Here is an 18,617-nt window from a genome sequence, read left to right as displayed (position 1 = left end):
TAAAGGGGGTCCAAGCCGGCACACACAGAGCCAGGCAGGGCAGAGAAACACAAGAACCTTTTTATGACTACACATATACAGCCACATTTCAGCAAGGGGGTTGGAATTCATGGATAAAATAACCTGGGAACATAAGTCATGTCACCAAAACCCCAAGGTAAACATCTGGCTGTGTAAGAAAATCCCTGGTCCACCCCCCTCCCAAAAAGGCACAGCATCTAATTTAGGTGTTTGGCATTTCCAACCTAACAATTTATATCAGTTGCTGTCTTTCTTTTAAGCAGGACTTTTACCCTCTGTTCCCAACACTCCCTCTCAAACTTCACCTATCCCTGTTTCAATTTGCTTTTCCTTTTGACACAAACTCATGTCAATAGATGCCTGTGAATCCCAGTGCCAGAGGGCTCCTGGATCAAAGTGCAGGCACCCAGGATGGAAAATGACCTTTATGAATCAATTAGTCAATTCAGATTGCCATTATTATTTCTTTTTTAATTTTTTTTTCCTTTTTTCCTGCTCCAAAAGACGGGATCGGGCTCACTCCTTTTGGCAAAGAGTCATTCCAGGATGGGAGAGGATGGAAGAACCCAGCTGACACCTCACAGGAAAAGAATTTATTGGAAACCCCTGTGCACACTCACTATCAAGATTAGAAATCAACAGAGCTGTGAATTTACATAAGGGGAGGGGGGGGAAACTGGAAAAAAAGCTAATTCTCTGCTCCCAGGAGCTTCCAACCTAACACAGAAAAGGCAAAATAAAAGCAGCAAGAAGCACGAAGAACAGCCCTGTCTTCCCAAGAGGTAAAAGCTGGTCTGTGAGGAAGTAAAAACGGTGCTAAAACCCAGTGGAGGAATTCCTGCAGTTCTGTGCCCCTTTTCCTTCTGGTTTTCTTATCTGTGCTCCACAGGCATCCAGAAGGCACAACCGAGGAGCAAGCCCTGCTGTGCTGGATGCTCTGGATTCCATCCTTTGCCCAAGCTGTGCCAGGTGCCCCTCGGATCCATGGGGATGCTAAATGGGTAACAGTGCCCTGGATGTTGGTGTGTCAGCTAAAAAAGGAATCCCAAAAACACAGGTCTGGCAGTGCAGGCAAACAAAACCCCGCTGTTTCTCTGGCAGTTTCCAAGCCTGCCATCCCAGTGGAGACTCTGCCTCCAGGAACCCGCCTGCGTCCCCAAGCAAACAAGACAACCACAGGCACAAGAAAAGCATCTTCCTCCTGATTTTGTGTGTGGAAATCCAGACACAAACATCCACCCAGGTGCCCACAGAGGCAGGAACTGCCTCTTCAGAGCTCAACTCTCCCTCCTAACACTCACCAGCTGCAAGGACCAGCCCTCCCCTCTGCTACGGTCGCACTGGCACCACCGAAATCAAATGAGGAACAGGCATGAATTTGCTCTGTTATTGCCTTTCTTATCTTTTTCCCTTCTTGGTTTTGCTTGCACCACCCCATGTGCTGCACCTGAACCTCAAGAACCCGCTCTGGGGCAGCTCTGGGAGGGTGAAAAACGAACCCACTGGAAATTTCCCTAATTTGAACTGGAACCAGAACAGGTTGTGCAGCGTTTAATCTTATCGTGGCTCACAAGTGGTGTCAGCAGAACTAGGTAGCCAAGTGCCAAACCCAAATAAATATTAAAAGCCTTCCGCCTTCTGGTGAAATAAAATCTGCACTTTGGGGAGTTTATTTTCCTTGTCTCTTCTTCACAGAATACAATATTTTGAAACTTTGCCATTTTTTGGAGGCACAATCTGTCAGTGCGTTCGAGCTGCCAAGACACAGGCACAGTTTAACATTCTTTTGGGGTTTTCTTTTCAAGAAAGAAGAGAGAGACAACAGCAGCAAGAATAGAACATGGATTTCAGGAAGGGACTGCAAATGGGAATTGCTGTATCTGGGACTGGCACCTGCAGTACCCACGGGATGAGGAGGGGGAATGTGGTGACTCCACTCACTGTGGGGTTCTTTAATGAATCCTGGGCTGAAATCAGGCAATTTCAAACCTCCCAACTGGATCTGAGCTCCTTTTGTTCCAATATGCAAAGCACTCTTCTCTCCAAGCCTCTGGGGCCGGTGGCTGAGAGTGGTTTGCAGGAAGCATCAGCAATCCCTGACACTGCCTTAAAACCAGGAACACGGAGCAGAGCCAGGGCTGCCACCCCAGCAGGCTGCAGTGGGGTGCAGGAACTGGTCCCCATTGCACAAGAGGGGCTCAGCTGAGCCCCTGAAGCTGCTCCAAAACTCAACGGTCCAGGTCACACGTCCTTCAAAGGGCTTCCCCCCAAAACAAGGCTGCTTAAAGGGTTTAGGGTTGTTTTCTTTAAGGGAAAAAAAAAATAACTGGAAGTCCCAAGATCAGTTCTGTTCAATAGGAACTGCCAAGCAAGTGTCTTGCTGTCAAAATAAAATCCCACAGTTTGCCACAGCTTTGAGAGATGACGCCGTATTAAAGTGCAGTTTGCAGAGAAAATCATCTGCACGGGAGCTTAGAATGTGGAGGCAGCTTAATAACATATAAAATTGGATGTTACCTGTTCCATCCACCAGAAAACCAGTATTTTCCACAGTGTTTTTATGAATCATTACTATTTTTAGCTTTGTTTCCCGAAGAAAATCACCCCGTGTGTTTATCTGATGGTCTGTGTCCCTTGTGGTAAGTGTAAATCCACTGGCCCATTTCCAGCCCCCACCTGACAGAGAAACTGAGCTTTGGGAGACTGCAAATCTGATGAAAACAGGTGATTGATTAAATAAAGAAGTCCCCACTTCAGAGACAGGCTGAAGCACAAAAGCCACCCATGGCAGGCACCAGCCATCCCCACCCAAGCTGTGCAGAAGCCCTGAGTGCCTCAGACACCAAAACAACAGCACAAGGTTTGCTCCTGAGGCCCAAACCAGGGTCTGAGCATGGGGTTCCCTGCAATTCCTTGGGATTTGCAGTAAGGAAAGCCCTGGTGAGCTATCACACACACAGCACAAACTCTACACGTGGCTCCTGCTGCAAAAGGTTCCTGGTGCTGGGGGATCAGCAGATGGGATTGTGCCTCTGCTTCCCAGCACCCAAAAACCCACGAGTTTTCTGTGGAAACAACCCCTGGAGCCTTGCTGGTCCCTGAGCCTTCGAGCTAAAGCTCATTTGAGAGCTCTCCCTGCAATTTGCCACACGGAGACATGCACGAGCACTCGACTCAAGAGCCTAATTTTAAGAATAACTGAGGAGGGAAAAAACCAGCCTGGCTTGGAGAGATGCTGAGAGACATCTCCAGAACCCAGCTTGGATTCAGCAAAACATCCAGAGTATCTGCAGTGTTAAGCAAGCAGCTTGAATCTACTTTCTTTTAGCAGAAAAATCACCCCCAGTACATATCAAATCGACCAGGGATGGAAAAGCTGCCACCTTTACAAAGCCTCCACCCCTTCCTGCAAATGCACTGCTCAAGGAACCTGGAATAGTCTGAGGATGAGAGGAAAACAGCCTCTGCTTGTGCCAGGGTAGGTTTAGATTAGATTTAGGAATAACTTCTTCACCAAAAGGTTGGGCAGCACTGGAACAGGCTGCCCAGGGAAGTGCTGGAATCGCCACCCCTGGAAGTGCTCAAAGCGTTCAAGCGGAGGTGGCACTCGGGGGGACGTGGTTTAGTGGTGGGCTTGGCAGTGCTGGGTTAATGTTTGGTCTCGATGATCTTGGAGAGCTTTTCCAACCTTAATGATTCCATGATTGTAATTCCAGCAGTTGGCTGCAGCATCACCACAACCTCCCGTGCCCCAGCAGTGACCCCTGCACGGCTCAGACCAGCCCAACTGAGCCAACACCGAGAACCAAATGAGGTCTGAAAGCAAAAATCCTAATAGGTAAAAGAAACCCTGACTTAAAGAAAACACATTAAATACTTCCCTGTGAAGGTCTTAAACCCAATTCCTCGGGGAGGGGAGAAAAATACACTTCCAGCGGGTTCATTAACCTCTTCCCACCGGCACTGACAGGGCACGGAGATGGATGTTGTTAACCCCCCTCAATTAGGGCACCGTTAAATATCAGTATTGAAAAAGGAAACTTCAAAGTTTCGCAGGGAGAGGGTAGGAAGCAGAACAGAGAATAACAAAGAAAGGGAAGACAGAGGAATTCACTGCCCACATAGGCTGTAACAGAAAACAAACTTCGACTTCTGAAGGAAAATCCCATTCCCCTGTCTCCTGACATTTCACTGCAGTCAAAAACTTCTTCATGATTTAATCCAAAGTAAATGGTTCCTTGCCACAAAAAGCTCCTATTTCCATCAAAGGATATTAACTAGTTCTGTCTTCACCACAATTTATTAAAGCTGTGTTCAATAGCCATGTAGCAACATTTCCTTTCAAATAACACTCTTCAGCACAGAACTTGCTGGTAACATTTCACAGGCGGGAAATGCCTCTTTCTCCCACCTTTTCAGGAGATAAAAGTGGCTCATTTACTATTCCTGTATTTCCTAAGGATTTTTTTTTTGTCTGATTTCTTGGAAGTTTTTGAAAGCCAAATGGTCTGGTTTTCCCCTATCAGCTCCCACTCACTGTGTAAGCAAACCCTCATCTCCAACATGAGGGAAAAATGGACTTGCCCATCTCCTTCAGTCCTCAGCCACCTGCCCCAGCACCAGCTTGTCGCCACTCCCCAGTTCTCAAGGAAAAAAACACATTAATGCTGCCCATGTCTTTCCACCAAGGAATCCCACAAGTGGGGACATCCCAGGAGCAGGAAGGCCGTGAGCATTCCTGGTGTCCCCACAGTCAAACACTCACCCCCTCCAGACTAAACAGGAGCCACCCAGCAAAGGCTCCTGAGGCTCCCAGCCAAACTGCTGCTTAAAAATGAAAATACACAGAGATAACAAAGCACATTTGGAACTAGTCGGGTCCATGCTGCTGTACCTGGACTCGTTCTCACAACCTGGCTCTGTTCCACCCGTAATGGGAATCAAGTCCTCAAAGAGAACAAATGGGGGAGAAATTCCTGAACCAGCCACCATGGTTGGTGAGTGGCTGGTGAGTGGCTGGAGCTGCACCCACCATCCAGTTTGGAAATGCAGAGCTTTAGCCAAGCCCTAATTTCTGGACAAAACCAAAATCCAGGTGTTAACGTAAGCACCGATAATATGGAAAAATGGGTCTGAAAATCTGTTTTCCAAGCCCTCATGAAGCCACAGAAAAAGAATTTAATATGCAAGCAACGCTTAAAAGCTGCTGAAGTTTCAACCAAAGGCCAAGGGAAGGGATGAGGTGGGTACTGTGCTTTTTTTGTCTCCTTGAAATAAACTGAGCTGCTTCCCTGTCACTACGTGGCCAAGTGCCACTGGTTGCTCTTCCATCACTGCCACGAGAAACTGGATTGGAGGCAAATGGAGACGCTCCAGCAAGGATGATGGTATGTCCTCTGTGCAGGACAGGGACATTTCCCACACTTCCTTTATCTGTGTCTTTCCCTCCTGGCTGTTTGCAATAACTCCTTGGAAACGGCAAATTTGAAATCTGTTTCCCTAACAACTCATGTCAGGGCTGTCTGGGGAACAGAGCTGAGCCTGCCATGAGCTCCAGGCTTTCCTCCTCTCCTTTCGGTGCCATGGAGCTGCTGGGTCAATTGGTGCCACATCCACGTCTGGCTTAAAGCATTATTTATTTTCCCGTTTTCCCCCACCCAGGAACCACCTTTTGGGTCAGGAAGAGGGAAAGGCAAGAGGGAGAGCACTTCTATGCCCGCGGTGGGTTTTGCCAACGCGTTTCAGAACAGCACAGCCACGGGAAACCCTGAAACCCTGGCACAACACACAGCAGACCGTGCTGCATTCACAGCCCACTTCGATTCCCAAGGCTCTTAAAGACGAGAAGAGCACAGCAAGCCAAGGCCTGGGCACAGCTCACCCAGTGACCACGTACCAGCTGATCCCAAACGACCTGATACCACTTACACCCACATTAAAGTGCTGAGAATGTAACTCACTGTCCTGCCCTGAGGGTGGCCGTGCCCCAGCACCCAGAGGCTGTCCATGTCCCAGCACCCAGCCATGCCCCAGCACCCAGCTGTGCCCCAAACATGCCCCAGCACCCAGCTGTGCCCCAAACATGCACCAGGCACCCAGCTGTGCCCCAGTTGTGCCCCAGCACCCAGTTGTGCCCCAAACATGCCCCAGCACCCAGCTGTGCCCCAGACACACCCCAGCACCCAGCTGTGCCCCAAACACACCCCAGCACCCAGCTGTGCCCCAGCTGTGCCCCAGCACCCGGCCATGCCAGCGCTTGCCCCAGGGTTTCTCCGTCGCAGGGCCCAACTTGCTCCTCTGACTCAACCCTGCAACCTGTAATAAACCCAGGGCAGGAGAGGCCCCAAACCAAAATAGCAGGGCAGCACAGGGAGCGGTGGAGGTGCACCCAGTGCACCGGTGGCAGGGGTTGAGCAACGCCAGGGTTATTTGTGTCTCTGCTGCGGGAGCAGCTCCCCGCTCGACGCGGGTCAGCTCTGCCGAGGCACAAACACGGCCGAGACAAAGATCTCCAGCTCTGCTGCGAGCTGGAATCACAAGGTCAGCCCTTGGTGCCTGCCTCGGGCTGGCCTCCAGCAGGACACACTCCTGTGGGGCAGCTCTGAGCAGCACAGAACGCTGGAACAAGGCGAAGCACAAAGCTCTGCAACACCGGCTCCAGGAGACTAATCCCTGATTCCTGCAGTGCAGACACACAGAGAAATGTCACCAAACCCTGCAAATATCAGAACCTATTTGCCCCCCCCCCTTTCAGTAAGCTCTCTATTTCAGTAATTCAATTTTGAAGGTAATTTCCTGATTCGGGCTAATCTCTCTTACTCTGCCCATTTTCCTCTTAGCACACCCTGCAAAAGGGCTGCAGGCTGCTGGGTTATTCATGTCAGCACAGAAACCAGAGGGATGCAATTTCTTCTTATCTATCTGCACATTTTGGTTAAGGGAGTCTGTCTGTCACTCTGGTAAGAGTGCACCTCCAAATTTTAGAAGACCTTCTGAGAGCAAAGCGGAAGAGACACTTTGATAGAGATTAGACACGAGATCCTGTGCTACGACAAGCACTGAACACGGGGCTGCAGGGACTCTGGGGAGGGGGCAGGGAGCTGATACAGCTTTTGGGCGCTTGTGTACCCTCCTGGAATCTCCCATGAGAGAAAAGTGAGTCCCTCTGCAGCTCCAGCCCACAGGAGCTGCAGGGAGCACTGGGCTTGGACATCCCACTGCCAGGACCTTGGACTTCCCTTCCCAACTATGTGTTCCCTGCGCCCCATTCCACTGCTTGCTTGCAGGGAACGCCAATATGAGAGGAAAAGGACCTTCAGCACCTGTTTACACGCTCACAGATCAGCAAAGAGCAGCCACGTCCTCCCTTCTGATGTTGACAGGCAGGTGACAATGCACAGCTTTTCCAGATGATGTCCCTTCCCAGTCCAGATGCAGCATCACTTCCAATCTGTCAGGAGAACTGCAGGCACAGCACAGGGCCACCCCTCATGCTCCTGCTGGGCTGGTGCCAGGACCGCGCTGGTGCCTGCAGATGTGACAAGGCCAGACAGAGCCCTTCCCTGGCATCCTCTGGATCAGCCAGCTTCCCTTCAGAAAACAGATGCAATGCAAAGCAGCCCTAAATCCATCATCCCTTAGGTGCTGATGGAAGTGTGAGATGGTAGGTAGGAGCGTTCTGCCTGCCTACAGCTTTCAGCACAGGGCACAAGAGATTGGAATATTAAAAACCCTGTTACAACACTTTGGCTGAACTCAGCCGGCTGTGCATCCAGCTGCTCCAACCCCCATGGCCTGGGGGAAGGGGCACAGCTCCTCCCAGACTGCAGCACCTCCTGCAGACTGTGCAACATCACCCAGCAGGAACAGCCCTCAGATCCATTGGGCAGAGGAGAGGAGGTGGTGGACAGAAGGAATGGGGCACCAGGATGTGCAGACTCCAGCTCCAGCAATACCGACCCCATCCACGGCCATGGAGTCAGTCAGAGAGTCACAGAATGTCTCCACTTGGAAGGGACCCATAAGGACCCCATCAAGCCCAAGTCCCAGAGTTGCACAAGCCTTGTTTGTGTGCGTGTCCCCTCGGCCTGGCACAGGGAGGTGTGTGCAATAACGAACTCAGACAAAAACACCTCTGTTGCCGTGGGCTCTGACTCACATCCATGCGTGAGGGCGCTGGCAGCCACCAAAGGATGCAGCTCACATTGCACAGGGGGCACGAGGAAGCAGGGGCTCACACCACCATCCTGCTCCGCCTGGCACCTGGGAATATTCACCCAAATCCACGGAGGTGATTCAAGATGAGGATGGGAAAGCAGCACTGACCCCCATCAGGCTTGTGAGCCACCTGTAACACCCTTTAGCTGCAAGAAAACACATGCCTGGGCCAAGGCTGGGGCTGTGCCTGGATGCTCCAGAGATGCTGGATCCTCCAGAGACCACCGTGGAGGCAAAAAGCAAAATGTAAACCCACAAAATGCAAAATCCAATGGTTTGCCCTCACACATTCCCATCTCCAACAGCCTGACATAAATCTCACAGGGGCCAAAGCCTTTTCCTTCTTCTCACCTTCCTTTGCTTAACTGTTTTTCCACCCAGCAGTGGCCCAAGCCTCCCCTCATCACACACAGAGGAACACTCACTTCCACTCCTCTGTCCCCATCACACCGTGCCAAACACCCTCACAGCCTGCAGATCACCCGTGGCTGCACGACAGGAGGCTGTGAGAGCCAGAGGCAGCCAAAGGCTCAGGGAAAATCCCACTGGGCTCCAAGAGATGCCCAAAAGGACTCGGTGTTCTGCTCCTCACAGTCGCTGGAGATGCTTGCATCCCTCGTGGCGCACCCGCGCCTCCAGCACTCGGGCGGCCGCATCCTCCCGCTGCTCCAGGAAGGACGTGATGGTGGTCGAGATCCCACGGAGAAACAGAGGCCACTGGGGCCTCATGGCCCCTGATACCATGAGAAATCCCAGCAGTGGAGCTCTGGGGGCGAGCGGCGGGGGCAGGCGCTCCCTCCAGTCCCCCAGCACACCCTAAATCATGCCCGTATTTTCCCTCTGCCAAGGTCCACTGGCTGCGCTGCCTCCCCATCCCAGAGCCTGTTTTCTTTGCTGCTTATCTCAAATTAGGAAATCCACAGGAACTGCAGGCTGGGGGGAGCTGTTTGTCAAGAGCCTCCAGCCCCTCGTGGGGATTTTTTTTTTTTATGAGGGACTTTTCATTTAGTTGCTGCTTTGTTTCCAAGCCCTCAGTCCGCCCGCTTGCAGTGGGAGTTCGCTGGAATCAAAACTGGAGAAAAGCTCTTGGAATCCACCCGGGGAACAAAAGGGTTTTTGTGCAGGAGGATTTGGAGGACCAGGCTGCTTTCACTGCCACCACCTTCATGTCTATTTTCCGGGTGCCAAAGAGCACCTGCCTGTGGCGCTGCAGGAGGTGGGCTCTGCCCGGGCACAGGGGGATGTGCGGGCAGGGGCACGGACTCCACGCCTGCCAGCAGAGGAAGAGGAGCACAGGAGGGCAAAGAGCTTTCCAAATGTTCCTGCATCGTGGCACGCAAAGGTTATCCAGGCCTTTGTGCTCCCTGCCCCTCAGGAAGGCAGGGTGGGCTCTGCTCCTCGGGGCAGCACCCTGAGAGGTCTCCCAAGGGACTCTGCCGTGCCATGGGTGCCCCCCCGTGCAGCCCCAAGGATGAGGGGCTGAAGCTCCCACAGCAACAGGAGAGCTGAGGGGATGCTGAGGGTTTGCTCACGAACTGGGCATCATTCCCAGTGCTCCACTTGCTTTTTTTAACTTCCCCTTATCCACCAAGATTTCACCTCGGTGAGTGACCACACGCAGCCACGGGGCTCTGAGCAGCTTCCCACACAAACAGCGAGCAGGCACCAGCAACTGTCCTATATTTAACATAAAAGCAGGTGCTCCATCTGCCTCATCCACCACGGGGGCAGGATTTGCCTTCAATCCATGTGCCACAGCCCAGCTACAAACACTTTTATGCTTCCCAAACCCGCTGCTCCCCAGAAAACCCGACACAGTAAACCTCATACAATCACAGAGTCATAATACATCCTGGGTTAGAAGGGACCCACAGGGATCAGAGTCCATCTCCTTTCCCCATTGCCCTGCAGAGCCTCAATCTCCAATTTTCTTAGGGTGATAAGATCCCCTCCCCATCAGACACCCCACAGACACCCCACAAACACCCTTTCGCTCGAGGTCTCCCTCCAGTTTCAATTTTGCTTTCCAGGTTTTTCAGTGTGCCCGGTGCAGCTGGGATCTTCTCCCGGGGCATCTTGCAAAGGGTTTTCAGGGAAGCAGAGTGGGGGCCCTGCAGCAGAGCTTCACCTCCCCTGAAAAACCCAATCAGCTCCTGCACCTTCCCCAGCTGCCCAGCCCTGAGGGGTGCCCAGGTCGTGCCCCCGGAGAGGAGGGGCTGCTGTCCTGGCAGTGCCAGCACCGAGCCAGGGCCTCTTGGAGCTGTCAGATGTGCTGCCAGCACGGGAAATGCAAATTGCTTTGGAAGAGGAAGGTGACATTTCCACTCTCCGCTGTGCTGCACTCACAGCCCTGCTGCTCCAGCCGGGAAGGCTCCTGTGTCTCGCTGGTGCTTCGTGCTCAGTGTGAGCTCACATTCCCATTAAGCCCATCCTAAGTGCCAGGCTGAGCAGGATTAGGGGTGTAAAAAGCTGTGTCAGACCGCACAGTCTGGGCACCTGACACCTTCAGCCCCTTTTCCAGTCCTGAAAGGGACAACCCACACACGGAGAGTGGTGGCTCCCCATCATCCCCCTCCTGTGCCCGATGCTGCCTCGTGGCATCCACTGGCAAAGCCACGGCGGCAAGAGCTGAGGCTTGTTCAGCCAAAATGAGTCAGAAGGCTAGAAAAAGCAGGACTTGCTAAAGCTGGAGGGCGTGATGGGCCAGGGAGGACTCGCCTGGGGAGCTCAGCCAATGGCCCCTTTGGGGTGTCACCGCCCCCAGAGAAGCAAGCACAGAGATTCATCTCCCAGCTCCTGCTCCCCACATCTTAGTGCAGCCCCATTTCTCCACGGAGATGCTTTCACCCACTGTGCACCTTCCCTGTGGGGTGCCTGTCCTGGAGTCTCATTTCACCAAGCACAGATTGAATTTGTTCAGCGTATTGTAATTCAGCTGCACCTCTGTCAGGCATCTACTGCTGGTGCTCTGCACATAAAACCTGGGGTTAGCATTTTCTGCTCACGAGTAAAGCCACCCTCTAGTCAAAATGAGCCATTTATGTTCCAAAGAGAGAAAAGTGCTCATTGATTTGGTCATTCTGCGAGTTATGAAGCATCAATAATATTTACAGCCAAATGGGAATATCCATGGAAATAGAGGAATGTGCCGCAAGCCATTCCTTCAGTGACCATCCTCACCTCCTGCAGAAGTCCCTGGGGAGCAGGAGGCCTATGTTAATCCATGCATAGGTCAGAAATGAGGTGGCAACCTCACCCAGAGGTTTTCCTGCATTAGAGGAATGTCACAGCACCAGCAGTGCTGCCATGGAAGAGGAGGAACTGCTTCCTTGCCTAACATTTTGTCATGGGGGAATTCTGGTAAAGGCTCAGCCAAACACTGTGCTTAATTTTTCAACATGGCTTTGACCAGTCTGCCTTTGTGCTACCCTGTTAGAACAGCCATTCTTTGAATGATTTAAGAGCTTATTTGCTTATTTGTATATCTAAATTATTAAAGACACTAATTCACAGTTCTGAACAGTGCAGATGGGAGGAACCAACTCCTGCTCCCTCTGCTGGCAATGCCTCCAGCCAACGTGTAGGTCCTACTTTAAAAACATCCAGGAACACTATTCCCAGGGAGAAGCCAAAGGAACTGCAGGAAAGCCAAGCCCATGTCCCCTCCAAGCCACCCAAGGCTCCAGCTCTGCAGCTCTGGGCACTGCCCCAACACCAAGAGCAAGCAGTATGTAAAGAACAAAAGCCTTTCCCCAGTTTTCATCAGGCAATTTGATCTCAACTTGGAAAACACGCTGAAGAAATCCATTACAGCACAGCACTGTGGCACAAAGCAGCAAGACTTCTCCCTTTTTCCCCTAATAAAGTGTCCCTGACACAACTGGGCACATTTTTTTTTCTCTCCCCATATGTCCACGTGGATCAAAGCCCACCAGGTCACATCTCTCCACTCAGCCTTCTGATCGAGGAGCTGAAAACACAAACCTCTCTTTATAAACCTTCCTGTCAAAGCCTTCACAGAACTCCCCGTGCGAGTTTTGAGACTGTCGTTGCATTTACACACACACACACACTCCCAAAAATGATCCTGCCTTCTGTGTGCAAGAGCAGATAAGCAGAAATGGGGAAAAAAAGAAGAGCAGAAATGAGGGGGGGAAAAAAAAAAGCAACCATGAGCAGCAGGATACCATAAATCACGGACACAAAATCCATAATGTCCATCCCACTTAGCAACCAGGACAAAATACATCCCAACCTTGTAAATTCTTATGCGTGTGCTCAACCCCAAGCAAGCACATTCAGTCCCACTGACTCCTGCACGAGGGCTTAGATGCTGCAAGTTCAGCACGTGCACATGTAGCTTCAAGATGAAAACATGACCAAAAAAAAAAAAATCCTATTTAGCTTCTCCTTTAAGGGGAAAGAAAAAAAAAATTCTTCAGCCCCTACTCGTGCAAACAGGGCCCTGTTTGGGGACAGCTGCTCTGACTGAACCTCAGGATTGCTCCTGCCTCTTTCAAACGAGCTGCTGGGTAAGGAGCCCCCCCATTTTGCAGGAGGTGCTGGCTGGGGAGATGCTGGACAGGATGGACCCTCAAGGAGTGGGCTCCGAGGTGAAGGGAATGGCTGATGACGCTGGAAGTGCTGGCATTGTTCTGGTTTGGCTGCAGGAAGAGCCAGAGGAGGAATGCTCTCCTAGTGCAGGAAGCTGTTCCAGCCCCTTATCAGACATAAAGCTCCTGATTTCTTGCGGGGGAAGCACCAAACTTTTTTTTTTTTTTTTAGGGGAAGAAAAAAAAATAGGGGCAAAACAAAAATGGCCTGCTTAGCTCCAAAGGAAGCTGCCTGATGGCATGAATGAAGCTGAGGGGGTGCCACAAGGCAGCCTGTGGTGCTGCCCAGCTCAGGGGGTTGCCAGGGCACGTTCCCCTGCTGTCACCCTACAAACACATGCTGAGGTGCAAGCCCTGGGGTCCTTCCCTCCACCAAATGCTGCAAATTCAGCCCTTCCTGCCTCCAGAAAAGCAACTTACTACTGATCATCCCTGAATGCAGCTCCTGTGCCGCCCTCCCCAGCTGCCAGGGGCTATTTTGGGCTCTCCCCCTCCAGTTCCAATGCTGTTCTGTCGGGGGGCTGGTGTGGGATGTCCTTCCATGCACTGCACCAAGCTGGTATTTTAGTTAATTTGTGGAACTGATTCCTTGGCAGGAATTCAAGTTTTTCCGTAGGGATGTTCCAAGTTTTATTAGCAGTGAGCAAATTGCTGGTGTCCTTGGGAAAGGTAAGGAAGTCAAGAGTCTGTGTTAATTGCCTGTACTTTTTTCCAGAGGGTATCTCCCAAAGGACAACTCCATGCCACACAGCACAGCTCTCTGGTTACACAAGGACCTGTCTATATAATGGCTGTCTTGGCTTATTGTATAGATATCTGAAAAAAACTTCAATTTAATGTATATTCACAATTTTATCAGACTTTGTGCCACACTTCAGCCAAGCACTCCCTGTCTCCAGCCTGGTTTCTCCTGGTAGGTTGTTAGAGGATTGTGGTTTTCATCTCTTAAGAGTTAAAAAGCAGAAAAATGCTTTGGAACAGGTCAAAACCCAACAGTATTAGAGCACTGCCTTTCTTCTGCTTTAATAGGCTACTCTGACAACCCTCTGCTTGTTAAATGAGAGAAAAATCTGTGGGCATGCAGTGAAGGTCAATCTTGTGGTTTTCGAAAGCATTTAATTAACAGAGTTAAGTACCAAGGTCTGCTTGGGAGGGAGTTCTGCATTAACCAGCATCTTTCTGTTCAGAGGAGCAAACCTGCAAGAGGAGACAGCTGGATACAGCTACAGCTCCACGGCCCAAACTTCAGTGCTGTTCACATTCAAGCACAGCAGCTTCCCTGTCCTGTTGCTCCCTCCCAAACGTGGAAGGAGTTTGGAAATCACAGTCAGACCTGTGCGTGCACCTCACTAACAGCAGAGTCCCAGCTTGGCCAGAGCCTGACCTTGTTCTGCAGGGGCTGGGGTGGCCCACTGCACCTTCAGGCCTGCCAGAGCCCTGTGCTGTGGCTTGTGCTGCTGCCTGAGGCACTTTTGCCAAGTGCTGAGGCTCAGTGCTTAAACAAATCTACTTAAGACGTAGCTTAGCCCAAAGGGGGCTTGATGACAGCATGTGAAGTCCCTGCCTTTTCCTTCACCCAACTGGCAGAAGAGGATGGCTATTCTCAGCTCCTACAGGTGTTCACTCCTTGAATAAAACTACAACAAACATCCCATATTTGTGCTTTAACCCTGGGCAGCCACAAGCACAAACCCCACTGTCCCAGGCCGACACCTCCCTCCTAGGAGGCCACAGCATCAGCTGTTTGAGAGCAGAAATCAATCCCAGCCCCCACAAAGCCAAACTGGGTTTTATTTCTTCATGCTTTTGCAGTGCTGCAGACCCTAATTGCAGGCAATTAAAGCAGCCCTAGGAAAAAGGGCTGTGTTGAAACCAAAGCTGGGAAGTGTGTCTGAGCGGGGGGCCAGCTGCCAGCACTGGAGAAGTGCCCTGGAAGAAGGAGCCGGTGCCCAGGGCCCTGTGAGGTGCTGCACAAACCCTCCATGCAGGGCTGGTGCCAGGAGAGCTCTCTCATCTCGTGTTCCCTGGTTTTTAAGTGAATCCTTCACCTCCTACATGCAGGCACTTGAGTTAGCCCGTGAATCCACCGGGCTCTGGCTGGGGCTCCTGCACATGGGAGATGATGAGAGCAAACAGAATGGAGCCAATCCAGGGAAAGCATCACTGGATGGCTTGGGTTTGAAGGGACCTGAAAGCTCATCTCATTCCACCACCTGCCATGGGCAGGGACACCTTCCACCAGCCCAGGTTGCTCCAAGCCCTGTCCAACCTGGCCTTGGACACTTCCAGGGATGGGGCAGCCAAAGCTTCTCTGGGTAACCTGTGCCAGGGCCTCCCCCCTCTCACAGGGAAGGATTCCTTCCTAATATCTAATCTAAACCTACTCTATAAAGTCAGTAATGAATGCTGGGTTTGCCTTTAAAATCCTCCCTCTCCCTTCCTTTTTGGTGCTGGTTCTCTGGGAAGGTCTGTCTTTGTCAGATGGGGACTTCCATCACTTTGGAGCTGTCAGAACAACGAAAGACTTCTGAGTCATTTTCTATATCTGACCTTGAACTACTGGAGGAGCAATAAACATTCACAAGATAAATGATAACGTGGAGTGAAGCTGTAACTTTTACAACTTGTTGCTGGAGTGTGAAATAAGCCCTGTTGAAAACACGGGAGCGAGGAACTTCGGGATCAGACCCCACTGCAGGATGAACACAGGCACAAAAACATGCTGCCTGGGACTTCCACAGAGCAGCCAGAGGATGCTCTGAGGCCATTTGGCACTGATAAGCATGTTTCACTGTGTGCAATTACATATTTTGGTTTAGAAAAAGCCTCTCCTTCAAAAGCAGCTCCCAAGTCCGTGCTGATTCAGCCTTCATTAGAGGCCTCTTATTGCACACACAGTGAAGTGTTGACTCCTGCACTGATTTTCTATTGCTGCCTTATCTTTGGCATCTCATCTGCAACTTCTGCTGGTTTTTCTTTCCTTCCCCCCTCCCCTCACTGTTTCCATCTGAATGCAGTAGAAGTGGATGCTGCTCGGGCTTCAGTTCCCCCAGTGATTTTTGATCTGCCCGGCTGCAGGCTGAGAAAATCCAGCCTTGATTATAAAATTGCAGGCTAAGTAGGCTAACAAAACAGCAACAGCAAGAAACTGGATCAGCTTTGCTCCGTGAACTTTTCCTGCTCAAATAAGGAAGGGGTGGGGGGGGGAAGCCTTTTTCTCTCACAAATATGAAACCCTCCCTCAGCTGCAGAGCCTGTTTGCAGCACTCACATTTCTGCAGCCCGAAAAGCCACGGCCGCTGCTCCTACAGCAACTGGAAGCAGCCAGAGCAGCTCCTACCCCAAAGCCCTCTCCTGATGCCATCAGATGCTGCCCTGACCGTGCCTGCACAAATTCAGGCTCCTGCCCGACTCTGGGAGGCAAATCCAGAGGGATGCTCAGCCACACCGGCAGACCAGGATGCAGGAGTGGCTTCTCGGAGCTTCCACAAAGGATGTTCTGCACCATCTCCAAAGCAAGGGTGACTCAGAAGTGCTTTAGCACTCCAGAGACTTTCATGGTGGGATGAACCCTCTGAAACATCAACGGGGTGTTTGGAATGCCTGGCTGAAGGTTTGAAGGATAGGTTTAATCCTGGCTCTGAGGCAGAAGAAAGCCCTACAAGCAACAGTCTCAACACTTCCCCTCACCAAATTGCTTTTTTTTTACTAAGCCAGGGTTACTGAGCAGGAGACACTCTTCCATTCACACTTGTCAAAGTGCAGAATGTTGTGGATTTGGAAAACAAAAGCAGAGAAAGCCCCAAGTTTTTGCGCAATGAGCAGATAATGGAAATTGCACTGAATGGCCTTCACCACTTTGCCACCACAGATCATAATATCTGTCATGGCACAGCTCCAGGCTCCTGGATCTGCTTTCCTTCTAACACTGCTCTAGCTGATAATGCTAATCCCTTAAACTATTCCCAGACAGGCCCTAAGGAAGGGAGTTAAGTAACTCTACAGGTAATGAAACAGATTTTTTTTTTTTTTTTAATTATAGCTCCGTCCATGTCTGAAATTAAAAGAACAGTCCTGCAATTTATCCAGCCACTGGAGACTGACTCAACGCTCCACTCAATAATGCTGCCAAGCTGCCAACTCCAATGCACCCCAAAATGATCCCCCACTACATGAGTGAGTGCAGTAAGGGACACCTGCGTGCTCAGGTGAGTCATTCTTACTCAGAATTACCTGTGCCACCCGCTGCCAGCAAAGCTGGGACCTGCCCAGCACGTGAAGTGCAGAGCTTTGCCTTTGGAGCTGGAGCAGGAGCAGCCCCTGTGGGCAGGCTGAGCATCAGGAATGCAAGTTCATGGGGTGAAAGGCAGGGAGCCCCATGAACTTGCATTCCCATGCAAAACTCTCACACTGTTCTTCTTTTCTCCAACTTAAAAAAGGGATCAGAGCTTTTTTTCAGGTGTGGTGGTTTTCAAACCTTTCCTCAGAACCTTCTGTAGGTGTTGCTACAGCTCTTTTCAGCAAGAGAAAACAGACAAGTGACAACACAGGTACTGTTTGGGGAGAAAAAGGCAACTTTTTAGTCACCTTGTTGTGTATTTGCAGCTACAGGACCCAGAACCTGCAAATCTGTGTTCCATTAATGCCAGTACTCTGGGAGGAATGAGGTGTCTCATCTCTCTAAATTGCTCCTGTGGTTTTAATTGAGCATCATTTGCTTCACCTTAGCAGCTTGTGTGTGAGTGTGTCACAGGAGGGAACTCACCCCGAAGGAGCCTCGGAGTTTTTGGAGGCTGAAGTAACAAAGCAGCAGCACTTGGTGTGGCACTGAGGAGAAAGCAGCTCTTTGCTCTTTTTCCCCCTGCAACTTATCACTTTTATTGCTGTAATTGCTTCTATAGCTTGAGCCTTTAAATGCTTGTGTGCTGTCCCTGCCAAGCACTGGGGAGGTGCTGCCCTGACCAGCACGTTGCTGCTGTCGTGACATGTCGGGATATGGGGACAGGGCACCCTAAAAAACATCTCCTTAGGACACTGCAGGGGTGCAGGCAGCAAAACACCGCGACTGGAAGGGCTCAGCCAGGTGGTGGCTCAGCTCCCTGGGCACAGCAGTGATTTGGTTTATGCCAGACATCACCTCCAGCCAAAAACTTTCTACCCCAACCAGCTGGTTTTCCCTCTTCCCATGCTGCTTAATTCCTCCAGCCCGGCACTGCATGAAGCTTTTAAACCTCTTTACAAACATTTGCCCCCTCTCAACCCAAAGCAGGTCCACAGGCACCTCCATCCCTGCAGCAGGGCAGGCACCACACGCAACAGGGCAAAGCTAATTCAACAAGGTACCCTTAAAAAAAAGAAAAATTAAAAAGGAATCAACAACTTCAACTGAAATTGGCTGTTTGCTGCTAGTCCAGGCTTTGCTAGGCTTGCACCTGGCTGACCATGCTCCCTGTGCCCTCGCCAGGTCCTGTGTCACGGGAGTGAGTGTGTGTGAGTGGGGAGAAGCTGAGGTGGTGCTGACGAGGCAAAACGCACATTGCACAACCCACAGGAGCTGCTCACGGGTTAATCTTACACCAGCAACAACCTGCCACCTACCTAGGCTTTAAAAAAACAACAGCTACCACCGTTTGAGCCTCTACATCTGCTCCACTGAGACTTTTAGCTGGGGGGGGGGGGGGGGGGGGGGGGGGGGGGGGTTGGGGGAAAAGAGTGTTTCACATAAAAATGGGATATTTTCAATAGGTTGCAGGGCCTTTGGTCAAA

At 51.0% G+C, this 18,617-nt stretch overlaps 1 protein-coding gene across 1 annotated transcript in view; it reads right to left on the bottom strand.

Annotated features, from left to right (window-relative positions):
- MAP2K6 (mitogen-activated protein kinase kinase 6) overlaps positions 1 to 18,617 on the bottom strand; it is a 39,953-nt gene that overhangs the window by 16,697 nt on the left and 4,639 nt on the right. The gene's annotated exons all lie outside the window — the stretch shown is intronic.

Source organism: Empidonax traillii, unplaced genomic scaffold (assembly GCF_003031625.1).
Source record: "Empidonax traillii isolate 1590-97213 ecotype Southwest subspecies unplaced genomic scaffold, ASM303162v1 scaffold286:size1162393, whole genome shotgun sequence".
In the NCBI taxonomy this organism is placed as follows: Eukaryota; Metazoa; Chordata; class Aves; order Passeriformes; family Tyrannidae; genus Empidonax; species Empidonax traillii.
The sequence above is the reverse complement of the archived record's forward strand: the minus strand, read 5'-3'. Positions and strand labels throughout refer to the sequence as shown.